The sequence below is a fragment of the Dioscorea cayenensis genome, chromosome 19 (genome assembly GCF_009730915.1).
Source record: "Dioscorea cayenensis subsp. rotundata cultivar TDr96_F1 chromosome 19, TDr96_F1_v2_PseudoChromosome.rev07_lg8_w22 25.fasta, whole genome shotgun sequence".
NCBI lineage: Eukaryota > Viridiplantae > Streptophyta > Magnoliopsida > Dioscoreales > Dioscoreaceae > Dioscorea > Dioscorea cayenensis.
This window is the reverse complement of record NC_052489.1, coordinates 11,553,512-11,578,848: the sequence shown is the minus strand read 5'-3', so window position 1 is coordinate 11,578,848 and position 25,337 is coordinate 11,553,512. Positions and strand designations below refer to the sequence as shown.

Here is a 25,337-nt window from a genome sequence, read left to right as displayed (position 1 = left end):
ACAACACTCTGTACGCTCTCTACAGGGTCAAGTCTTCAGGGTAATCTGTAGGTAACTAGGCATACTCCTTAGTATCTATAAATGCCTCCTCGTACAAGTCGAGCCGAACTAAAAACTGAGTAATGCTCATGCTATGGTGATGCCCAAATGCTCTAAACTAAATGGCGTCAATGCTGTCGAATCGCGCATAAGATCTGCCAAACTCGAATGATAATAGGACCTCAAGGGTAAGTGCACGAATGCTTGGCTCCTTGATCAACTATAACTGCCTCCAACCACCCATTAAAACGAGATCCTCGACTTCATCTGCTAACTCATCTCCCTACTGTATATCCCGCAGTATACTAGTGTCTAGGAGGCGAGATTCTTCAAATCTTAACCTCGATAATCGCTCAAAACGCACTTGATGCTCAGAAATAGCAAATCTCATGCTTTCGAGCTCAGGAGATGACTCACACGGCCATTTAGGAGCTTGCTTCTTTGACTGAGGTACCATATTCTGCAAAATTTGAAAGAAAATTGATCAAACAAGCTGCAAAAATCCGCACGGTTGTGTGGAATTTTTACATGCTTGTGTGGATTCACAGGGCGTGAAAACCGCATTGCTGCACCTTACAAATCCAAAAATACACTGTTTAATCATTTCTAACTTCTTTCTGAGCATGCAAATCCCCTCTAATTGTAGAAATGAAACAATATTATCTAGTTCCGTCGATTAAAATCAAGAATTGGTGAAGGGAAGAAGGACATATGGCTTACTGATGAGTTAAACTATAAAACTTGTAATCGGCCAGAAAACCCAATGAAAATCCTTCGGAAATGGTGGTACGAGATTGGGGAACAGTACGAGTGTGCTTTCAGATGAATTATGAGTGTGAAAATGAAGGATAATGATGAGACTTTAAAAAAAAACTCATGCCTCTTGACATTCTGTACATCTTCACAGTCGTGTGGAAGTTACCCACCCCCGTGCACCTCCACAGGAGAGCTTCACATGGGCAGACACACCCCTGTGTGCATTTGGGAAAACACACAATGTCTCTGAATGCATCCACACAAGCGTACAAAAATTATCCACGCCCGTGCGCTCGACCCACAAGGGCAGCTACACGCCCCTGTGGCTCCTCTGTCCAACCGAGAAAATTCTCTATGTTTTTCGCACGCCTGTATGGGCATTCCGCATGGGCGTGGATCATTACTGGGTAGCTCACAGTGGCAGACTCACACCCCTGTGTATTCTCTGGATGGAGGAGAGCTCTTCTACAGAGATACACACGGGCGTGTGGAGAATACCCATGCTTGTGTATTTGCCACAAGTTCGCCTACAGGGGCAAGTCCACGCCCCTGTGTGCTCTCGGGAAAAATTGCTAAGTCTCTGCAAGAAACTACACACTCATACAAAAATTACCCACGGGCGTGCAGGTGTTACAAGGTCATTAATAGGGGCATGTCCATGCCCCTGTGCCTTCTCTAGATGGGCTTATAGTGCAAATCCATGGGGGTGTGGAAATTCCACATGCCCGTTCATTTTCTCTGGATGCCATAAAAATTCTTAGGGCTTTGCAGAAAATTCCTGAACATGTAAACACACTTAGAGCCTGCTTCATTTTGCAAAATATGGCAGTAAAAACATGAGAAACTAGCGCGCAAGACCAAAAACTTCGCCAAATCCACATAAAAGAGTGATGACATAAAAAATCCACAGGAAAACACACAGCAATACATCAAAACATATATACACTAATACTCAACACTTTATTCATGCAAACACTAAACTAGCAGCTAACAAAACATTAAACACTTGGGTTACCTCCCAAGAAGCGCTTGTTTAACGTCACTAAGCTTGACATACCTTGTCTTAACTCACGGGGGTTCATAGATTAAGTTTGCCCTCTTACCCATAACTTGAAAACATGATGAACAAAGTCTCTTGAAGATAGAGGTGGAATCATTTGTCTTGGTACCACCTAGCAAAGGTACATCCAACTTGTTCAGTTCGCGTGCATCCCTAATAACCTTGGGGCGTTTTCGGTGGCATCTCCTTACCCTCTTCATCTTCTGGAGCATCTTCTTCATGATCCTCGGGTTAGATGGTACTTGTTCCTCCAAACCAAACATCATTACTTCTTCATTATCCACATCTTGGTCGAATAAACCCTCGTACGGGTCTGGATTAAACACTTCTTGCATGTATTCATCAATAATCTCATCAGTAGTGTCAAGAAAGTAAAACGTATCATCAAAGTCAAGAGAATGTTGCATGGCCTCAGCGAGGCAGTATGTGAGCTTATCATCTCCAACCCTTAGTGTCAACTCCCCGCCGTCCATGTCGACCAATGCCTTGGAAGTGCGCAAGAATGGCCTCCCAAGTATCAAAGGAACATCCACATCCTCATCGACGTCTAAAACCACAAAATCTATAGAAAATATATATTTGTCAAATTTCACAAGCACAACTTCAATGATGCCGCTCGGATGTCTCACTATTTGGTCCTCCAATTGCAATGTCGTCCGAGTGGGACTGGGCTCTCCTAAGCATAGCTTCTGAAAGAAGGAGTATGGCATGACATTGATACTTGCCCCTGAGTCCGCCAATGCCATTTCTTCACCCAAGTTGCCAATGTTGCACCGAATGATGAAGCTTCCTGAGTCTTTCTTCTTATTCGGTATATTCTTTTGTAAGACCACCGAGCAAGATGCATCTAGAATCACGGAGGCACTCTCCTCCAATTTCCCTTGTTGGTCAACAAGTCCTTTAAGAATTTTGCAAATTTAGGCATTTGGGACAATGCCTTAACAAAAGGAATATTGATGTTGAGTTGCTTGAACCAACTCAGGAACTTCTTGTACTGCTCATCTATTTGGTCATTCATCAATCTAGAGGGATAAGGGATTCTTGGCTTGAAAGGTGGGGCCACAACCTCCTTCAATTTGCTTGCTCCCTCCTCAACCTCTATGACCTCTATTGTATCTACCTTGGGCTTCTCACTCGAAAGCCTACCCTCAACCTCACGACCACTTCTCAAAATGATCGCCTTCACATGCTCTATAGGATTGGTCTCGATATTATTCGGCAAGCTTCCTTGTGGTCTCTCCGATAGAGATTTTGCAATTTGCCCCACTTGGTTCTCAAGATTGTGCAAAGAAGTGGTGTGATTGCGAACTGTAACCTCGACTGATTGAAACCTTGTATCTGACGATTACACAAATCTAATCAAGGCCTTCTCTAAATCAGGCATTCGGGTCCCCAAGCCTGAAACTCGGTTCTCCATGTTTGGGGCTTGTTGTTGTTAGAAACCTGGTGGTGCCATGGCCTTTTGTGGTCCTTGGTTGCTCCACAAAAAATTGGGATGATTCTTCCAACCTGGATTGTAGGTGTTCCTATATGGATTCCCTTGGTTCCTCATTGCATTACCCACAAAGTTGACTTTCTCCACCGAAGATGCATCACCAATAGAGATCGGACAATCTGATGGAGCATGTCCTCCACCGCATCCAGTGCAAGTAGTCACGGTCTCCACCCTATTAGAAGTTAGAAGATCTAACTTCTTGCTCAATGATTCAACTTGGGCCACTAAATAGGTTACCGCATCTATTTCATAGTGCCCGGCCACCTTTTTTCTTTCCCGTGCATTCTATTAATAACTATTCATGGCCATGCCCTCCACTAACTGTCGGGCTTCTTCTGTGGTTTTACTCCCCATTATACCTCCTGCAGAGGAATCTAGCAGTTGCCTTGTACTCGGATTCAACCCATTATAGAAGGTTTGGATAATCATCCATTCAGGAAATCCGTGTTGTGGGCACCTCCGCAAAAGATCCTTGAAGCGCTCCCATATCTCAAATAATGATTCCAACTCTATCAATAAAAATGATGATATCTCATTGCGAAGCTTGGCCGACTTCCCCGGAGGAAACTACCTAGTAAGAAAAGCTTCAACCATCTCATTCCAAGTCGTGATGGAGGCTTTGAGCAAGGATTGAAGCCACTGCTTGGGTCTTCCCTTGAGAGAGAATGGGAAAGCTCTCAATCTAATAGTATCATCCGATACACCATTAATCTTTAGCATATCACAAACTTCCAAGAAGTTCTCTATGTGGTTGTTTGGGTCCTCATCGGCCAAACCGTTGAACTACGCTAACTGCTAAATCAATTGGATGAATGGCGATTTCAGTTCAAAGTTCCGAGCTGTGATCGGGGGTCGCATGATACTCGATTGTGTACCCAAAACTGAGGGTCTAGCCTAATCAAAAAGTGTTCTCTGTTGCTTATTCTGTTCTACCATATTATCTGACCCTTCAACTTCTATTTCAACTTGATTAGACGGTTCTTGCACAGGTTCTTTCCCCTTCTTCTGAGTGTATGTTCAAGTTCCGGATCTCCTTCAATCAATGTCGACTGATTTTCTCGGGTCATAACCTGGAGCTGCACCAAAAGAAAGAAAACAAATCAGAATGATGATAGAAAAAGAAGATGTGAAATAGAATGAATGAATGAATAGCTAAGAAAACAAAGTGTAAAGTATCTTTAAACACATACTCCCCGGCAACGACGCCAAAAACATGACAACACCCCTTGCGTATGTCCCGCAAGTGAATGGGTTTGTCGAGTAATTAAATCCCAGGTGAGTCGGTATCGTATCCACAAGGAGTAGGTAATAAAAATACTTACATTGTTTCTTAACCAAGTGAAAGATGAATAATGGTTTTGTTAACAAAATTTAATGTAAACAAGAATAAAAGAGACAAGAAAGAGAAGCACAAGTAAAGGGGAGGTAAGGCAATCGATATAAATAGGGTACTCTGATATTGTTCCGCCTAGGACGATCGGTTCAAGTGCAAAACCCTCTATTATGCTTCCTAACTAATGCATTAATGAGTAGTGGAGATCCTTCAATACATGGTCTCAAATCTAAGGTCAACCATGCCTGACTCTATACATGTCCTACAGGGGAAATTGAACAATCTCAACACCTCGCACTCGTAGAGAAAAACAATGAGTTCTAGGGATTCCAAGTAATAAATCATCTTACTAGATGTAGACCTAACCCTTTGGTCCAGGTGGAAGGTGCCTAGTCACAATTAAGCCCTAAGTGCTAAAATCACTTGAACGCTTCACTCCATAGCCTCTGCAACTAAAACCCAGAGGAAGGTCATCCCTTAGCCCATTCACTCTACTATGAACACAAAGAACTCGAGAAAATGGAGGTAGGATAAATCACAACGAAGTGGAAAGGGGACGCTCCGCTACCTCTCGACTGACCCTCTCAACCCTCTCCAATCTAGCTTTGTCTAACTCTCATAGTGTATCACTCACTCACAAGAGTTACCAATAAGAACTCTCAACCCTAGTGCCACTCTAGGGAGTATTCATTCAATCAAACATTCAAGATTAGTACTCAATTAAAGCATCAATTAATGAAAGCATAATAAAAGGTTTAATGAAATAAATACATTCTAGGGTTCACAAATACAAGTACCCACTAGGGGGTTTAGCTCTCCATGGAGCTAGTTACAATCAACAATGAAATCGAATGTAAAAGCAAGTAATCCATAGAATACCCACTCGATAGTCATGACAATGAACTTGTGGAGAAGCCTCAACTCTTCTAAAGGTCCCTTTGTTTGGCCTAGGATACACCTCGCCGGATCTATGCCGACGAAAGCTCTCCCAGTAACCTTCTTCCAAATGGAGCGTGATGTCAAAGCCATAGAACCTCTCCAAATCCCTTGCCAATACCTCTCAACACCCTGGCCACAGCCCTCTCTCAAGTTTAGGAAAAGATGGAGAAATGAATCCTGAAATCGGGGCTGAAATCAGCTTTAAATAGGGCTCGAAACTGGCATCCACACGCCCCTGTGGATTCTCTACACGGGCCTGTGGAAATTCCACACAGGCTTGGATAATGTCTACACGCCCGTGTGGATTCTCTGAATTTCACTTTTTCGGCCGGCTGTGAACAGAACCTGCTACAGTAACGGCCAAAATACTCCCGAATCCATGTTTTCATCGAGGTAACATAAACAGGCACACGTTAATGTCTTAGATCTTCTTTTTTCTTCAATAAACAGCTTCATTGGTGACTGCCTTTATGGCCCTCCAAATCATTGGGCTAACTTGAATACAAGGAGGTTGGCACACATCTTGCATCTTGAACCCAACTTATGACTTCGCGTTTGAACCTCTCAAGATTTTCTCCAAATAGTGCGTTTACGACCTACATTGGCTTCTTTCTTTAACATTCGGCTTCACAACCCTATATGCATGAAAGTAACATAAATGCACACATATTAGCGCTAAAACCTGATAAAAGTAATGCTCATCATAAGGAAAGAATACTTCGCATTCTTATCACACAAGCACTTATCAGATCCGGTTCTCTAACACTGAATCTCTATTCTCCATGTTTGGAGCAAGTTGTTATCGTTGGAAACCTTGTTGTGCCATGGCCTTCTATTGCCCTTGATTTTTCCAAGAAAGGTTTGGGTGTCTAATAAGTGCTTGTGCATTAGTAATACAAAGTATTCTTTTCTTATGATGAGCATTACTTTTATCATGTTTTAGCGCTAATTCATGTGTATTTGTAAACTTTCGTGTATTAAGGGTTGTGAAGCCAAATATGAAAGAAAGAAGCCAAAGTGGATTGTGATTGTACTTTGTTGATGAAGTATTGGAGTGAATAAATGCAAAGACACAAGTTGTGATTGAAGATATGTGAATGTGTGCCAACCTCAATGCACTATAGCAGTTTACTGCAGCAATTTACTGTAGTAGTTATTATTTGCAGCCCGCAGAAAATCATATTTCCAAATATCCATAGGGGTATGTGGAACCACACACCCGTGTGGATGCCCGATTCTAGCTCTTTATAAACCCATGACTTGTACCAATTTGGGGATCCATCTTTCATCCTTTCTTCTATCTTTTCTCTAACTTTTGAGAGGCCTACGGCTACGGTTTAGAGAGGCTTTGGCAAGTCTTTTGGAGTCGTTCTACGGCTTCGACACCGTATTTCTCTTGGATGATAGTTATTGGGGGAGCTTTCATCAGCACCGATCCGGTGAGGTGTGCCTTAGGCTTGAGGAGGGGACCTTTGGAGAGGACGAGGCTACTCTACATGACCATCGACATGAATACAGAGGAGGTTTTCCTAGGGAATACATGTTTTTACTTTCGATTTCATTATTGATTGTATCCTGCTCCATAGAGAGGTAAAACCCTTTAGTGGGTATGTGGATTTGTGAAGCCTAGGATGTATTTGTTTCATTGACCTTTTATTATGTTTTCCTTAATTGATATCTTTAATCGAGTTCCAATCTTGAATGTTTGTTCAATGATTTCTCCCTTAGAGTAATACTAGGGTTGAGAGTCCATCTTAGTCATCTTTGTGACTGAGTGACACACCATGAGGGTTAGGCAAAGCAAGATTGGAGAGGGTAGAGAAGGTGAGTCAAGAGGTAACGGAGCATCCCCTTTCCCCTCCGGTGTGATTTATCCTACCTCCACATTCCAAAAGTTCTTTGCAGTCACAATAGAGTGAAGGGTTAAGGGATGAATTCCACTTTGGCTTAGTTGCATGAGCAACAGAGTGAAGCGTTGAAGTGACTTTAACACCTAGGGCTTAATTATAACTAGGGGTCTTTCACCTGGACCAAAGGATTAGATCTACATATAGGAATAGGATTTATCACTTGGAATCCCTAGAGCTTCTTGCAGTTTTACACAATATGAGGTGTTGAGAATGGTTGATTTCTCCACCGGGGCATAGTGTAGAGTTAGTCACGGTTAACCTTAGGTTTGGGACAGTGTATTTAAGGATCTCCACAACTCATTAAGCATTAGTTAAAAAGCATAATAGTTGGTTTTACACTTGAAGCAATAATCCTAGAAGAAACAATATCAGAGTATCCCACTTTTATCGATTGTCTTTCCTCTCATTATATTGTGCCTCTCTTTCTTATTTTCTTTAGTTTGTTTGCGTCGATCGTTATCCACACCATTAATATTTCATCTCCACTTAGTTAAGTAGCAATCTTGGTGTTTCTATTCCTTATTCAATGTGTTTTTATTACTTTGACAAACCCGTGCACTTGTGGGTCACACCCAAGGGCGTTGTCAAGTTTTTGGCGCCGTTGCCGGGGAGTAGTCGTTTTGGAAACACTTTACACTTTGCTATTTTAGCTATTTACCATTCATTGTATTTCACCTTTTCTTATTCTATCATCGTTCTGATTTATTTTCTTTATTTTGGTGCAGCTCCAGGCTATGACTCGAGGAAACCCTTCGATATTGGTTTTAGGTAATCCTGAACTTGAATGTACACTCAGAAGAAGGGGCAAAGAACCTGTGCAAGAACTGTCAAATCATGCTCAAGTAGAAGGTGAAGGGTCAGAAAATATGGCAGAGCAGAATGAACAATAGAGAATACTTTCAGACTATACCAGACCCTCAGTTATGGGCATGCAATCGAGTATCGTGCGGCCCCCGTTTACAGCTCCAAATTTTAAGTGGAAGCCAGCATTCATCCAAATGATATAGCACTTAGTGAAGTTCAATGGTTTGGCCAATGAGGATCCAAACAATCACATTGAAAACTTCTTGGAGGTTTGTGACATGCTGAAGATCAAAGGTGTTACGGATGATGCTATAAGATTTAGGGCCTTCCCATTTTCTCTAAAAGGAAGAGTCAAACAGTGGCTCCATTCATTGATAAGAGCTTCTATCATAACATGGAATGAAATGGTCGAAGCCTTCCTTGCAAGGTACTTCCCTCCGGGAAAGTCGGCAAAGCTTCACAATGAGATATCTTCTTTTGTTCAGATGGAACTTGAATCCTTGTTCGAGACTTGGGAGTGATTCAAGGGCCTCTTCCAGAAGTGTCCATAACACGGGTTCCCCGAATAGATGATCATTCAAACTTTTTACAATGGGTTCAATCCAAGTACAAGACAACTTCTAGTGCCGCCGCATGAGGTACAATGGGGAACAAGACCCATGAAGAAGCCAGACAATTTGTAGAAGAAATGGCCACGAATAGCTACCAATGGAATGCAAGAGAAAAGAAGAAAGTGGCCGGACTCCATGAAATTGATGCCATTACATCTTTGGCAACCCAAATAGAGGCATTGAGTAAGAAATTAGATATATTGACTTCACTGAGGGTAGCCGCTATCATAAGTTGTAATGGTTGTGGGGATTCATATATGCTGTCTAATTATCCTATTTCGATTGCTACTTCAGCCCCAACTAAATAAGTAGATTTCGTGGGCAATTCTGGAAGAGTACAAGGCAATCCTTATAGCAACACCTACAAGCAAGGATGGAGAAACCACCCCAATTTCTCATGGAGTAACCAAGGGCAACAAAAGGTCAGGGCACAACCGGGTTTCCAACAACAACAAACTGGGTTTTCAGTCAGTCGAAGCTACACTTCATAACCATGCCGCTTCATTACACAATCTAGAGAATCAAGTGGGGTAAATCGCGAAGTCTCGATTGGAGAGACCTCAAGGGAGTCTACCTAGAAACACCAAAACTAATCCGAGGAAACATGTGAAGACGATCACTTTGAGGATTGGTAGTGAAGTTGAAGGTAGATCTCCTAGTGAGAGACAAATGTTGAAGCACCTGAGGTCGTGGAGGTTGAGGAAAGAGCAAACAAAGAGAAGAAGGTGGCACCGCCACCTTACAAGCCAAGAATCCCTTACCCTTCAAGATTGAAGAATGACCAAAATGATGAGCAATAGAAGAATTTCTTGGGTTTATTTAAGCAACTGCACATCAATATTCCTTTTGTGGAGGCATTGTCTCAAATACCTTGGTATGCAAAGTTTTTAAAGGATTTTTAGACCAACAAGAGGAATTCGGAGGAGAGTGCATCGGTAATCCTAAATGCCTCTTGTTTGGCGGTGTTGCAAAAGAATATACCGAATAAGAAGAAAAACCCCGAAAGCTTTGTGATTTCATGCAACATTGGTAATATGGGTAAAGATATGGCATTTGCGGATTCAGGGGCTAGTATAAATGTCATGCCATACTCATTCTTTCAGAAGCTAGGTTTCGGAGAGCCTAGGCCAACTCGGATGACATTACAATTGGTGGACCGAACGGTGAGACATCTGAGGGGTATCATTGAAGATGTGCTTATCAAGGTTGATAAGTACATATTTCCTGTGGACTTCATAGTGTTGGATGTCGATGAAGATGTAAATGTTCCTTTGATACTTGGGAGCCCATTCTTGTACACTTGCAAGGCACTTATCAACATGGACGGCGGGGAGTTGACACTGAGGGCTGGAGATGACAAGCTTACATACTGTCTCGCTGAAGCCATGCAACATTCTCTTGACTTTAATGATACACTTTATTTTCTTGACACTGCCGATGAACTAATTGATGAATATGTACATGAAATATTGAATCCCCACCCGTATGAGGGGTTACTGGGCCAAAAGATAGAGAACAAAGAAGTGTTGATGCTTGGTCTAGAGGAGAAGATACCACCTACTTCGAGGATCATGAAGAAGATGCTCCAAAAGATGCTCCAGAAGATGAAGCGAGCAAGGAGACGTCACAAGAAATTGCCCAAGGCTAATGGGGATGTGAAAAAATGGAGTAAGGGTGATGAATCCTTATGTGATAACAAACTTGATAACTCTCCCTCTACCTTCAAGAGACTATATTCATCGTGCTTTCAGGTCATGGGAAAGAGGGAAACCTTCATCTCTGAGCCCCCGTGGGGTAAGGCAATGTACGTCAAGGTAAGTGACATTAAACAAGTACTTCTTGGGAGGCAACTTAAGTTCTTTACTGTTTTCTAGTTCTTAGTTTACTGTTTTCATGAATAAGGCTTAAGTATTGGTGTCTTGATGTTTCCATGCTATTGTTGTGAGTGTCTCATGGATTGTTCAGTGTTATCATGTACTTTAATGCGTGTGGCAAAGTTCTTGGTCATTTGAGCATGTTTTAAATGTTTTCTCTGGTTAATGTTGCATTATAAGGCATGCTCTAAGTGTGTATACATGTTCAGGAATTTTTTGAAGAGCCTGTAAATTTTTCTAAGTTAACCAGGGAATTCACACGGCCATATGGAATTTCCACATGGTCATGTGTTTTCGTTCAGAGCTCATCCTGAGAGAACACAGGGGTGTGTGTTTGCCCTTGTGAATGACCTTGTCACGGTCACATGCCCGTGTGTTAATTCCACACGGGCGTGTGTTTCTCTACAGAGACTTTGAGATTTATCTTGAGAAGACACAAGGGCGTGGATCTACCCTTATGTTTGACCCTGTGACAAACACACGGGCATGGGTAATTTCCACACACCCATGTGGATCTCTGCAGAGAGTTCTCCTCCATCCTGAGAAGACACAGGGATGTGAGTGCTCCTGTGAGTAACCCTGTGAAAGATCCACATGCCCATGTGGAATTTCCACAGGGGCGTGGGAAACATTTAGAGGAATTTCTCGGTAAGACAGATAGGCTATAGGAGCATGTGTTTGTCCCTATGGATCGGGCATACAGGCGTGGGAAATTTCCACATGCCCGTCTGAATGTGTTTAGAGCCAGTGTGTGCTATTCTGAGAGTGCACAAGGACGTGTGTCTGCCTCTTTGGATGCTCTCCTATGGAGTCACACGGGCGTGGATAATTTCCACACGCACGTGTGAATTTGCAGAACTCCAAGAGGCGTGGGTTTCTTTAAAATCTCTTTGCATTTCTTCATCGCCTCACTCCTAGACATTAGAGACTGCACCCATTCATTCTCCCGAATTCACACCATCTTTTTAGAGAGGTTTTGCTTGAGTTTTCCGGCCGATATCAAAATTTTCATCTTCATCTTGTAGGTAAACCTTTTTTTTCTCTTTTCCCTTGCCACATTTGATTTTAATTGATTAAAATGGTGAATGTTGCTTCGTTTCTATGTTTATATTGTCCGGGCATGTTTAGGAAATGTTTTCAAACAATTTGGTGATGTATTTATGCATTTTTAGCATGCAGCCGTGCGGTTTTCACACCCCGTGGATCCACACGGGTGTGTGGAAATTCCACACGACTGTGTGGATTTCTGTAGTACTACTTTGTGAGCTTCTTTGATTGATTCTTCTTCAATTTTTTTAGATATGGCACCTCGGTCGAAGAAGCAAGCTTAGAAACGTCCGCGTGACCCATCCCCTGAGCTGGAGACTATGGGATTTGCTATTCCCGAGCACCAAGTCAGATTTGAGCGATTATCAAAGTTGAGATTCGGACTATCTTGCTTTTTAGTCACAAGCATATTGCAGGATATACAGCAGGGAGATGAGTTAGCTGATGAGGTTGAGGATCTTGTTTCATTGGGTGGTTGGAGAGAGTTACTATCTATTCGAGAGCCAGCCATCCGTGCACTCGCACTTGAGATTCTGTCATCATTCGAGTTCGACATATCCTATGCAAGATTCGATAGTGTTGATGCCATACAGTTCTGGGCATTTGCACATCACTATGTTATGAGCGTCACTTAGTTTTCGACCCTGATGGGCCTATATGACGAGACATTTACGGCCACTGAGGAGTACAAGAGACTTCCGACAGACTACCTCGATACATTGACTTCTTAGCGAGCGTATAACCCTTTGTGCGGCCAGGGATAGTATGAGCCAGGTGTGTCCAAGGCCACGTGTCTTTCCTAACTTGCCTACCGCTATCTTCATGCAATTTTGAACAGGTCGTTGAATGGCCGTGGTGACAGTACTGGAGTCCTAAGCTACTAGGAGCTATTGTATTTATATTCGATGGTGCACCGTCAGCCGATCCATTTGGGGCACATACTAGATGAGTATCTGGGCCACCGGGAACTATACATCAGAGTTGGTGTCATCTTTTAAGGCCCGTACATTACCAGACTTGTCATGGCCATGGATCTGCTAGACGCCATACGTGGGGTTGAGAAGATAACTATTCCTTCACTGTTAGGCCTGGATACATTGAGATTGATGCGATTGGTACATAGACACCGGCCTGGAGTATATGTTCTTATTACGCCTACCCTAGAGATAACCGAGGGTGGAGGTGATGCAGAGCAGGTTCTTGAGCCTCAGCCCAAGCATACGGAGGCTGAGGCACCCCCTACCGCATAGGAGCCGCTATTAGTGCACATATTCTCCCCATCTCGAGCCTATGATGTTTTTGAGAGGCTTGAGGGCGCTGTGGTGGTGATTCGGACCGAGATTACTATGTTTCGAGCGATACAGGCCACGCAACACGCAGAGGTGATGGCGCGCCTTGATTTCTTACAGCAGCTACTTAAGCGCGACGCGTCTTCACCCTTCATTATGAGACCCAAAACCCCTCCGGCTCCGTCAGCGTTATCATCAGTAGATCCACCAGCGTCGTTCGACTTAGTTGCAGCAGCAGAGCCGATCGTTAATAAGACTAACGTTTGAGGCATCTTTTGTTTTCTTTTCTTTTGTTTCTCGTATTTTACTTTTGCATTATCTTTTGGACTTGTATACTCATAAAGGATCTTCCTTCTGAGTTTATATTTTTATCTCGAGTTGTATTTCATTGCTCTATCTTTTATATACTCGAGTGCATTTTGTTTTTCTTGAGCTTTACTGAACCCCTTGTGTATGCTTACAGATGATCTTGTCAGTATGGAAATTGAGAACTAGTCATGGGCACGACCAATGTGTTTTTACACTCGGCTGTGTGTGCTTCACCACCCATTTGAACTCCATTCCCAAGGAATTTAGCTCCACCAAACACACCACTAGAAGTTCAGGGGTGTATTGTTTCAATTGCCCACTCCCACATATATTTTGATTGTTATATCCTTTATTGTGCTTGCATGTGTACATTGAGGGCTATGTACATCTTAAGTGTGGGGGGGAGTTCACATTACACATGTTCTATACTTACGCTTTGATTGTGCGTGCTCATGTGGCCAATGGTGGTTCAGCTTAGTTTCATTGATTGTATTCTTGAGTTTAGGAGAATTTTGATCATTAATGTTTTCATACTCTAGTTTTTACTTGGATTCTTAGGATTTTTTGCCCGATTGCCACTTGTTGCACTACTAGCTTATTTAACTCTTTTGGAAACTCAAGTTTGATGTTTAAGAGACTTAGTAGCTTAATTTCTTGTGTTTTATTTTGATTAAAAAAACTTGTTTTAGTTATGCATTGGGGATGGAAAGAGCTGCCACCTATGAAGTATGAAGCTACTCTCATAAGTCGAATACTAGTTATGCCCTAATGAGAGAAAGAGCTACCTCATAGGATGAGTGATAGCTACTACCCCAGTAGAAAGAGCTACCACCTCGAAAGTGTGAAAGGCAACTTAGCGGCCCTTCGGAAAGTGCTACCTTAGACAATGTGTGAAGCTACCACTACCTCTTTACTTTGTTTTGTATATAAATAAGTCCCTTATGCTTAGAACTTTGAGGAGCATACTTTGGGTTGATTTGAGTGAGTTCACACACTTACACGATTTTGGGCTTATTGTCTTTTTTGATTCGAGGTTTTAGCTAGAGCAATAATTTTTTGTATTTAGTGTTGAAATTTCCCTTACTTGTAGAATGCTTCCCTTGCATGTTTTGGTGAACCTAAGGCCAAGCCTTTTCAATATTTCCTTCTTCTACGCTTCAATGTTTTTTACTTGAGGATAAGCAAAAGCTTAAGTTTGGGGGAGTTTGATAAGTGCTTGTGTATTAGTGATACGAAGTATTCTTTTCTTACGATGAGCATTACTTTTATCAAGTTTTAGTGCTAATGAATGTGTATTTGTGAATTTTCGTGCATGAACGGTTGTGAAGCTAAATATGAAAGAAAGAAGCCAAAGTGGAATGTGACTGTACTTTGTTGATGAAGTCTTGGAGTGAACAAATGTGTAGACACAAGTTGTGATTGAAGATACGTGAATGTGTTCTGACACGGCCAAATATGCGTGTAAACCGCAAGTTCACGGGTGTCGAAGTAATAAATCCCACATGAGTGGGCATCGTATCCATAGGGAATAGTGAATAGAAACACAACTATTGCTATCTAACTATGATGAGAATAAATCGATGGTATGATGAATGATATTGATATAAAAAGAGATAAAAGAAATATGAACGAGAGGCACAATAAAATTGAAAGGAAAGGCAATCGATAGAAGTGGGGTACTCAGACAATACTCCCCCTAGGGTTAATATTTCAAGTGCAAGACCACCTATTATGCTTCCTAACTGATGCTTAATGAGTCGTGGAAATCCTAAAACATACGGTCCCAAACCTAAGGTCGATCGTGACTAACTCAACACTGTGTCCCGGCAGAGAAATCGCTCAGTCTCAACACCTCACACTGTGCAAAGTTGCAAGAAGCTCTAGGGATTCCAAGTGATAAATCCTATTCCTATGTTTAGATCTAACCAATTGGTCCAGGCAAAAGACCCCTAGTCATAATTAAGCCCCAGATACTAAATCACTTCAACACTTCACTCTGTTGCTCACACAACTAAACCAAGCAGAGTTCATCCTTTATCACTTCACTCTATTGTGACCGCAAAGAACTCTAGGAAATGAAGGTAGGATAAATCACACCGGAGGGGAAAGGGGACGCTCCGCTACCTCTCAACTCACCCTCTCAACACTCTCTAATCTACATTATCTAACCCTCATGGTGTGTCACTCATTCACAAAGGCTACCAAGATGGTCTCTCAACCCTAGTTTCATTCTAAGGGAGAAATCATTCAATAAGCATTCAATATTAGAACTCAATTAGAAACATCAATTATGGAAAACATAATAAAAGGTCAATGAAACAAAAACATCCTAAGGTATACAAAATCCAAGTACCCTCTAGGGGTTTAGCTCTCCATGGAGCAAGAGACAATCAATAATGAAATCAAAAGTAAAAACATGTAATCCATAGAAAACCCCCATCGGTATTCATGTTGATGGTCTTATGGAGTGGCCTCGTCCTCTCCAAAGGTCCACTTGTCAAGCCCAGGGCACACCTCATCGAATCAGTGTGACGAAAGCTCCCCCACAGTAAATTTCTGCAGTGTTTTGCTACAATGCCTGCTACATTATCCTCTAAGGTAAATTACTATAATGTTCCAAGTATAAGGGACTTATTTAACTATTAAACGTAACAAAACAAAAAGATGGCAGTAGTTTCACACATCCTTTAAGGTAGCTCTTTCCGAAGCGGCCGTTAAGATGGTTTTCACACTTTCGAGGTAGTAGCTCTTTCTACCGGGGTGGTAGCTTTCTCTCATCCCATGAGATAGCTCTTTCTCTCATTAGGGCATAACTAGTATCCGACTTATGAGAGTAGCTTCATACTTCATAGGTGGTAGCTCTTTCCACCCAAAATGCACAACTAAACAATATATCTATTTTTTTCTTTCTTTTCTTTTTCCAATATATTTTTTTGTTTTTAGCAAAATAACACAAGAAACAAAACTAATTAGTCCCTTAAACATCAAACTTGAGTTTCCAAAAGAGTTTCATGAGTGACTGGTTCACAAATATTCATCACGTAAATATTCATAGAAATTCAAGTAAAAAATAGAGCATGAGAACATTCAATGTCAAAATTTTTCCTAAACTCAAGAATACAATCATTGTAACTAACGTGAACTGCCATTGGCTTAGTGAGCATGTATGTCAATCAAAACTTGTGTAAAATACATGTGTAATGTGAAGTCCCCCCCTCCCCCCAACACTTAAGATGTACATTGTCCTCAATATACAAATGCAAGAACAATAAAAGTAATATAATTTAAAACACATTTGGAAGTGGGCAATTGAAACAATAGTCCCCTAACTCCTAGTGGTGCGTTTGATGGAGCTAAATCCTTGGGAATGCAGTTCCAACCGGTTGTGAAGCACACACAGCCAAGTGTAAAACACCTTGACCGTGTCCATCACTAGTTCTCAATTCCCATACTGACAAGACCATCTGCACGCATACACAAGGGGGTTCAGTGAAGCTCGATAAACAAAAATGACTCGAGTATATAAAATATAGAGCAATGAAATACAACTCGAGACAAAAATAAAAGATAAATTGTGAAGGAAGATCCTTTCTGAGTATACAAGTCAAAAATAAAATGCAAAAATAAAATACAAAAAATAAGAACAAAGAAGGTAAAGATGCCTCAAGTGTTGGTGTTAATTTCTGGTGTATTTGTTGCCACTAGTGGTGAAGATCATGCTGGTGCTGCAAAATAAATGAAGATTGGGCAAAAAAAGAGAAAGAGAAGCGTACAGATGAAATGAGAATGAAAGAATAGAAACCGGCCGGAAAACTCAAGTAACAACCCTCTAAAACAATGGTAAGAGGTCGGGAGAATGCAAGGATGCGCTCTTAGAATGTTTGGGAGTGAAAAGATGAAAAGGCAAAATAATTTTATAAAGAGAATATGCAGCCTTTTTGAATTCTGTAAATCGACACGAGCTTGTGAAAATTACGCACGCCCGTCTGACTCCACTGGAGAAGCCCACAGGGGCAGACGTACACCCCTGTGGTTTCTTGGGATGACAGCCTATGCTTCTGAACACATCCACACGGGCGTGCAAAAAATTCCCACGCTCATGCGCTCGACCCACAGGGACAGACACATGCCCCTGTGGCTTCTCTGTCCAAGCGAGAAAATTCTCTAAATGTTTCGCATGCCCATGCGGAAATTCCACACGGGCGTGGATCCTTACTGGGCAATTCACAGCGGCAGATGCATGCCCCTGTGTCTTCTCGGAATGGAGGAGTGATTCTCTGCAGAGAACCACACGGGCATGTGGAAATTACACACGCCCATCTGTTTATTGACAGAATCATCCACAGGGGCGAGTCCACGCCCCTATGTCTTCTCGGGAAAAATCTATAAGTCTCTGCAGGGAAACACACGCCCGGGAGGAAATTCCGCATGGCCGTGGACCATCACAAGGTCGCTCACAGGGGCAAGTCCACGCCCCTGTGCCGTCTCTTGATGAGCTCTAAACGAAAACGCACGCCTATGTGGAAAGTTCACACGGGCGTGTGGTTTCTCTGGACACTTAGAAAACTTTGCAGGGTCTGCAGAAAAATCTTGAACATAGATATACACTCAGATCCTGCCTAACAGTGCAATTTTAACCAGAGAAAACACGAAAAACACACTCAAACGACCAAATTTTTTGCCACACACGATTAGGCACATGATAACACCACAATGTCCACGAGAAAATCACAGCAAAAGCATCTAAAAATCAAGACACCAACACTTAAAGCCTTATTCATGCAAATACTAACTAAAAACTAGAAAAACATTAAAAACTTCGGTTGCCTCCCAAGAAGCTCTTGTTTTACATCACTTAGCTTGACATACCTCTTCCTTACCTTATGGGGGCTTGAAAAGAATGTGTTCCTTCTGACTAGACATTGCATAGCTACTTCCTTTAAACCAAAAATCCACTTGCCAGGGTTGAATATTTGTTGGAGAGTCCAACCATCTTAACTTTGTTCTCCAAGGAAACAATTTGGGTTGGGAATTGTCTAAGAATAGCACAGGTGGGTCATTGGATGGCTTCAATCTCCTACCCACATCCTCTTCCAAACCCAAAATCTCTTTCTTGTAATTTATGAGTTGATCAATACCAAAGAGAGATGCTTGTCCCATTACCTTAAGGTTTGCTTCTTCTTCTATTTCAACTTGCAAGCAATATATCTTCACCAAGCCTTCTTGCATCATTCTTTGCTCACAAACACACTGTCCATTGAAGCAATCCCCACTTTGAAAGAAAGGTTCTTCTTGCATCTTCTCACTCTCTACAACAACATACCCATTCTGCCCTACTTCTTCATTGTCATTCACCACCACATAATTTCTAGAAAGAACTTGAATTGCTTGCTCAAATACTTGTTGTTCCTTAGAGAGTGTTTCAAGTATCCCTCCTAATTGATGCTCAAGGTTTTTAAAGGAGGCTTTATGACATCTAAATGTGGTCTCAATATTTTAGACAAGGACATCGATCGCTTCAATAAAATTAGCTAATACTTTTTGCAAATGAAGCGCATCCTCTCCAAGTAGCTCATCCTTTTGACATTAACCTTGAGGTGCTTCCCAATGTTATCCATCATTATTCCATAATGGGTTTGAGTAGCCCACTTCAATTGGATGATATGTGCTGTAACATGGATTGCTCTGTTGTTGTGAAGTAACAATTCTATCAACTTTTTTACTCAGAGCTTCAACTTGAGAATATAGAACAATGAGCGAAAATCATCATTTAAGCTCTCTGTAAGAAAGAGTAAGTCATGACAAAAGAAAACAAATGAGAATGACGGAAGAATAATAAAGTATGAAATAGAATGAATGATAAGTAGATAAAATAGCAAAGTGCAAAGTGCTTCTAAAATGCATATTCCTCAGCAACGTCGCCAAAAACTTGACACGACCAAATATGTATGTAAACTGCAAGTGCACGGGTGTCGAAGTAATAAATCCTAGTGAGTCGGTATCGTATCCATAGGGAATAGTAAATAGAAACACAACGATTGCTATCTAACTATGATGAAAATAAATCGATTGTATGATGAATGAGATTGATATAAAAAGAGATAAAAGAAATAAGAAGGAGAAGCACAATAACATTGAGAGGAAAGGCAATCAATAGAAGTGGGGTAGTCGGACAATGTTCCCCCTAGGGTTAATATTTCAAGTGTAAAACAAATTATTATGCTTCCTAACTAATTCTTAATGAGTCGTGAAAATCCTAAAACACACGGCCCCAAACCTAAGGTCAACCGTGACTAACTCTACACTATGTCCTAGCGGAGAAATTGTTCAGTCTCAACACCTCACACTGTGCAAAGTTGGAAGAAGCTCCAGGGATTGCAAGTGATAAACCCTATTCATATGTGTAGATCTAACCCTTTGATTTAGGCGAAAGACCCTAGTCATAATTAAGCCACAGATACTAAACTCACTTCAGCGCTTCACTCTGTTGCTCGTGCAAGTAAGCCGAGTGGAGTTCATCCTTTATCACTTCACTCTATTGTGACCGCAAAGAACTCTAGGAAATGGAGGTAGGATAAATCAGACCTTAGGAGAAAAGGGACGCTCCGCTACCTCTCGACTCACCCTCTCAACACTCTCCAATCTAGCATTGTCTAACCCTCATGGTGTGTCACTCATCCACAAAGGCTACCAAGATGGTCTCTCAACCCTAGTGTCACTCTAAGGGAGAAATCATTCAACAAGCATTCAAGATTAGAACTCAATTATAAACATCAATTAAGGAAAACATAATAAAAGGTCAATGAAAAAAAAACATCCTAGGGTTTACAAAATCCAAGTACCCACTAGGGGGTTTAGCTCTCCATGGAGCAAGATACAATCAATAATGAAATCTAAAGTAAAAACATGTAATCCATAGAAAACCCCCTCGGTATTCGTGTCAATGGTCTTGTTGAGTGGCCTCGTCCTCTCCAAAGGTCCCTTTGTCAAGCCTAGGGCACACCTCGCCGAATCGATACCGACGAAAGGTCCCCCAATAACTATCTTCCAAGAGAATCGTGGTGTCTATGCCAGAGAACCACTCCAAAAGCCTTACCAAAACCCCTCTAAACCTTAGCTGCCGTCCTCTCAAAAGATGTAGAAAGGATGGGAAAAAGGATATTGAAATCAGGCTGAATCACAGCTTTAAAAGGGCTAGAATCGGGCATCCACACGGGCGTGGGGAATTTCCACACGCCCATGTGGATTCTCTGGAAATCTCATTTTTAGCCGGCTGTGAACAGTACTGATGCAGTAAATTGCTACAGTGTTTTCCTACATTACCTTGCTGCAGTACAGCGCCAAAAACACTCCTGAATCCACTTTTCATCGAGGCAACATAAACAGGCACACGTTTATGCCATAGATTGCGTCGCTTCTTCAATAAATGGGTTCATTGGTTAAGATTTTGCTATCATTGTACAAGTTGAGATACGTAAATGTGACTGCCTTTATGCCCCTCCAACTCATTGTAATGGCTTGAATACATCAAGGTTGGCACACATTCACGTAACTTAGAGCCCCACTTGTATCTTCACGTTTGTTGCTTCCAAGATTCCACCAAATAGTGTGTACACAATCTATTTTTAGCTTATTTTCTTAAAACATAGCTTCACAACCCTACATGCGCAAAAAAACACAAATACACATGTATTAGCACTTAAACCTAATAAAAGTAATGCTCATTGTAAGGAAAAAACACTTCACATTCTTAACACATAAGCACTTATCATGTGCCAACCTCCATGCACTCAAGTAATTACCATGGTTTAGAGGGGCACAAAGGGAGTCACATTTGTGTATCCTGACTTGTGCAATGATAGCAAGATCTTCACCAATGAGACCTTTTTTTCTGAAGAAGCGACATGATCTATGGCATAGATGTGTGTCCGTTTATGTTGCCTTGATGAAAAGTTTGGATTTGGGAGTATTTTGGCAGAGTACTCTAGCAGTTACTGTTTACAACACCCAAAAAATCAGATTTCCAGTAATCCACATGCCCGTGTGGATGCCCGATTCTAGCCCTTAATAAAGCCGCGACTTGTACCGATTTGGGGATCCATCTTTCATTCATTCTTCTATCTTTTCTCCAACTTTTGGGAGGCCGGCGGCTAGGGTTGAGAGAGGCTTTGGCAAGTCTTTTGGAGTGGTTCTACGGCTTTGACACCGCGTTTCTCTTGGAAGATAGTTATTGGGGGAGCTTTTGTCGGCACCGATCCGGCGAGGTGTGCCCTAGGCTTGCCAAGGGGACCTTTGGAGAGGGCGAGGCTACTCCACAAGACTATCGACATAAATACTGAAGGGGTTTTCCTTTGGGATTACATGTTTTTACTTTCGATGTCATTATGGATTGTATCTTTCTCCATGGAGAGCTAAAACCCCCTAGTGGGTATGAGGATTTGTGAAGCCTAGGATGTATTTTTTTCATTGACCTTTTATTATGCTTTCCTTAATTGATATCTTTAATTGAGTATAAATATTTAATACTTGTTAAATGATTTCTACCTTAGAGTGACACTAGGGTTGAGAGTCCATCTTGGTAATTTTTGTGAGTGAGTGACACACCATGAGGGTTAGGGAAAGCAAGATTAGAGAATATGAGTCGAGAGGTAGCGGAGCGTCCCCTTTCCCCTCCGGTGTGATTTATCCTACCTCCACATTCCAAGAGTTCTTTGCGGTCACAATAGAGTGAAAGGTTAAGGGATGAACTCCACTGGGGCTTAGTTGCGTAAGCAATAGAGTGAAGCGTTGAAGTGACTTTAACACCTAGGGCTTAATTATGTCTAGGGGTCTTTCGCATGGACCAAAGGGTTAGATCTACATATAGGAATAGGATCTATCACTTGGAATTCCTAGAGTTTCTTACAATTTAGACAATATGAGGTGTTGAGAATGGTTGATTTCTTCACCGGGGCATAGTATAGAGTTAGTCACAGTTGACCTTAGGTTTCGGACCGTGTATTTAAGGATCTCCACGACTCATTAAGCATAAGTTAGGAAGCATAATACTTGGTTTTACACTTGAAGCAATAATCCTAAGAGGAACAATATCCGAGTACTGCACATTTATCAATTATCTTTCCTCTCATTTTATTGTGCCTCTCTTTCTTATTTTCTTGAGTTTGTTTGCATCGATCTTTATCCACACCATCATTATTTCATCTCCACTTAGTTAAGTGGCAATCTTGGTGTTTCTATTCCTCATTCCTTGTGGATACGATACCCCACTCACCTGGGATTTATTACTTCAACAAACATATGCACTTGTGGGTCACACGCTAGGGGCATTTTCAGTGTCTCCTCCACCCCAGATTGTAGGTATTGCTATACGGATTTCCTTGACCTCTCATTGCATTGCCTACAAAATCCTCCTCTTCCACTGAAGATGTACCACCAATAGAAGTTGGCTAATTAGATGAAGCGTGTCCTCCCCCACACCCAATGCACCTCATCACTGCAGCCAATCTAGGAGAAGTTAGAGTGTCTAACTTCTTGCTCAAGGATATAACCTGGGTCGCCAATGATTTGATTGCATCCATCTCATGAAGTCCGGCTATTTTTTTGTCTCGTGTGTTCTACTGATAACTATTCATAGCCATCTCTTCAATGAGTGTCAGGCTTTTTTCGGGGCCTTGCTTCCTAGGATACCTCTTGCTGCAGCATCAAGAAATTGCTTCATCTTTGGGTTCAAACCATTGTAGAAGGTGTGGATAATCATCCACTCGGGGAACCCATGCTCAGGGCATTTATGCAGGAGATCCTTGAACCTATCCCATATCTTAAAAAGAGATTCTAATTCAGTTTACACAAAAGAGGGTATTTCATTCCTGAGCTTTGCAGATTTTTTGGAAGGAAAATATCGGCCGAAAAAAGCTTCTACCATATCCTCCCAAGTAGTGATCGATGCTCTAGGTAATTAATGTAGCCATTGCTTTGCTCTCCCCTTCAACGAAAATTTGAAGGCCCTCAACTTGATAGCATTACCCGTGATACCATTAATCTTGAGCATGTCACACACTTCCAAGAAGTTCTCAATGTGGTTGTTCTGATCCTCATCGGCCAAACCATTAAACTGTGCCGACTACCGTAACATTTAGATGTAGCCTAGCTTGAGCTCAAAATTCTGAGCTGTGATAGGTGGCCACACAATACTGGATTACTTGCCAAGAACTGTGGGTCTTGTACAATCTGAGAGTGTCCTCAGCTGTTCATATTGTTCTGCCATATTATAAGACCCTTCACCTTTTATCTCAACTTGATTTAACTATTCTTGCGCAGGTTCTTTTCCCCATCTATGATTTCTTGCTCAAATTTCCAGATCTCCTTCAACCAAAGTCGAAAGGTTTCCTCGGGTCATAACCTCGAGCTACAACGAAAGAAAGAAAAACAAATTAGAACGATGGAAGAATAAGAAAGTGTGAAATAGAACAAGTGATGAATAACTAAAATAGGGAAAGTCAAAATGCTTCCAAAACGCCTATTCCACAGTAATGGTGCCAAAAACTTTGACACACCCCTTGCATGTGTGTACCACAAGTGCACGAGTTGTCGAAGTAATAAAGTACACCGGTGAGTGGGTAGTCATATCCACAAGGAATAGTGCTCAAAAACACAAGAGTTGCTATTTAACTATAGTGAAAACGATTGAGGATTTGCATGAACAATATCAATGCAAATAAAAGTAAAGAAAAGAAAAGAAGCACAATAGGTAAAAGGAGAGGCAATCTATAAGAAAATGGGGTACCCGGACATTGCTCACCCTAGGACTATTGTTTCAAGTGTAAGACTACTAATTATACCTCCTAATTGAAGTTTAACAAGTCATGGAAATCCAAAGACACATGGTCCAAAACCTAAGGTCAACCATGACTAACCCTTACACTATGCCCTAGCCCAAAGAGATGCTCTCAACACCTCACACTGTGCAGGGTTGCATGATGCTCTAGGGACTCCAACTGATAAACCCTATTCGCTAGTATAGAACTAACCCTTTTGTCTTGCGAAGCCACCTCATCTTCTTCAGGGACTCCAACTGATAAAGGTGAAGACAGAAGTTGTGCTCACTTGTGCAGTGTATTCACTTGAGCACAAGTGAGGTTGGCACACACACACATGTCATTGAGCACAACTTCTGTCTTCACCTTTATTCAACCCAAAAACTTCATCAACAATTGCATCCACAATCTACTTTTGCTTTCTTTCATTCAACTTTGTCTCCACAACCCTACATGCACAAAAGAACATAAATACACACGAATAAGTGATAAAATATGATAAAAGTGATGCTCAATGTAAGAAAAGAATACTTCTTATTACCACATTCATCCTATAAGATAGCTCTTTCCCTAATTATGTCATAACAAGTATCTAACTTATGAGAGTAGTTTCATAATTCATAGGTGGTAGCTCTTTCCACCACCAATGCACAACCAAACAAACACATTTTTTTATGGAATTTAAAACAAGAAACAAAGTAAAAACAGTCCCTTAAATGTTGAACTTGAGTTTCCACAAGATTCCATGAATGGGCAGTGCAACAAGTGTTAATCGGGCAATAATTCCTAAAAATTCAAGTAAAAACTAGAGCATGATAGTATTCAATGTTAAAAATTCTCCTAAACTTAAGAATACAACTATTGTTATTATGATGAACCATTACTAGCTACATGAGCATGAACAATGAATGCATAAGTATAGAACATGTGTAACGTGAACACCCCCCACCCCACACACACTTAAGACATACAATGCCCTCAATGTATGCATGGCCACACAATAAAAAAGTATCATAATTAAAAACATGTGTGGAGGTGGAAAATTGAAACAATACTC

The 25,337-nt window shown here is 41.5% G+C and overlaps 3 non-coding genes across 3 annotated transcripts; 2 read left to right on the top strand and 1 right to left on the bottom strand.

The window, feature by feature from the left end:
• The first annotated feature begins 3,789 nt into the window (after positions 1-3,789).
• LOC120250876 lies at positions 3,790-3,896 on the top strand. Its single transcript, XR_005533208.1, has one exon. It is a non-coding gene; the product is annotated as a small nucleolar RNA R71 (small nucleolar RNA).
• Positions 3,897-8,789: 4,893 nt separating this feature from the next.
• Positions 8,790-8,895, bottom strand: LOC120250823. The gene has a single exon (XR_005533158.1). It is a non-coding gene; the product is annotated as a small nucleolar RNA R71 (small nucleolar RNA).
• Positions 8,896-23,233: 14,338 nt separating this feature from the next.
• LOC120250809 lies at positions 23,234-23,340 on the top strand. The gene has a single exon (XR_005533145.1). It is a non-coding gene; the product is annotated as a small nucleolar RNA R71 (small nucleolar RNA).
• Positions 23,341-25,337: the final 1,997 nt, after the last annotated feature.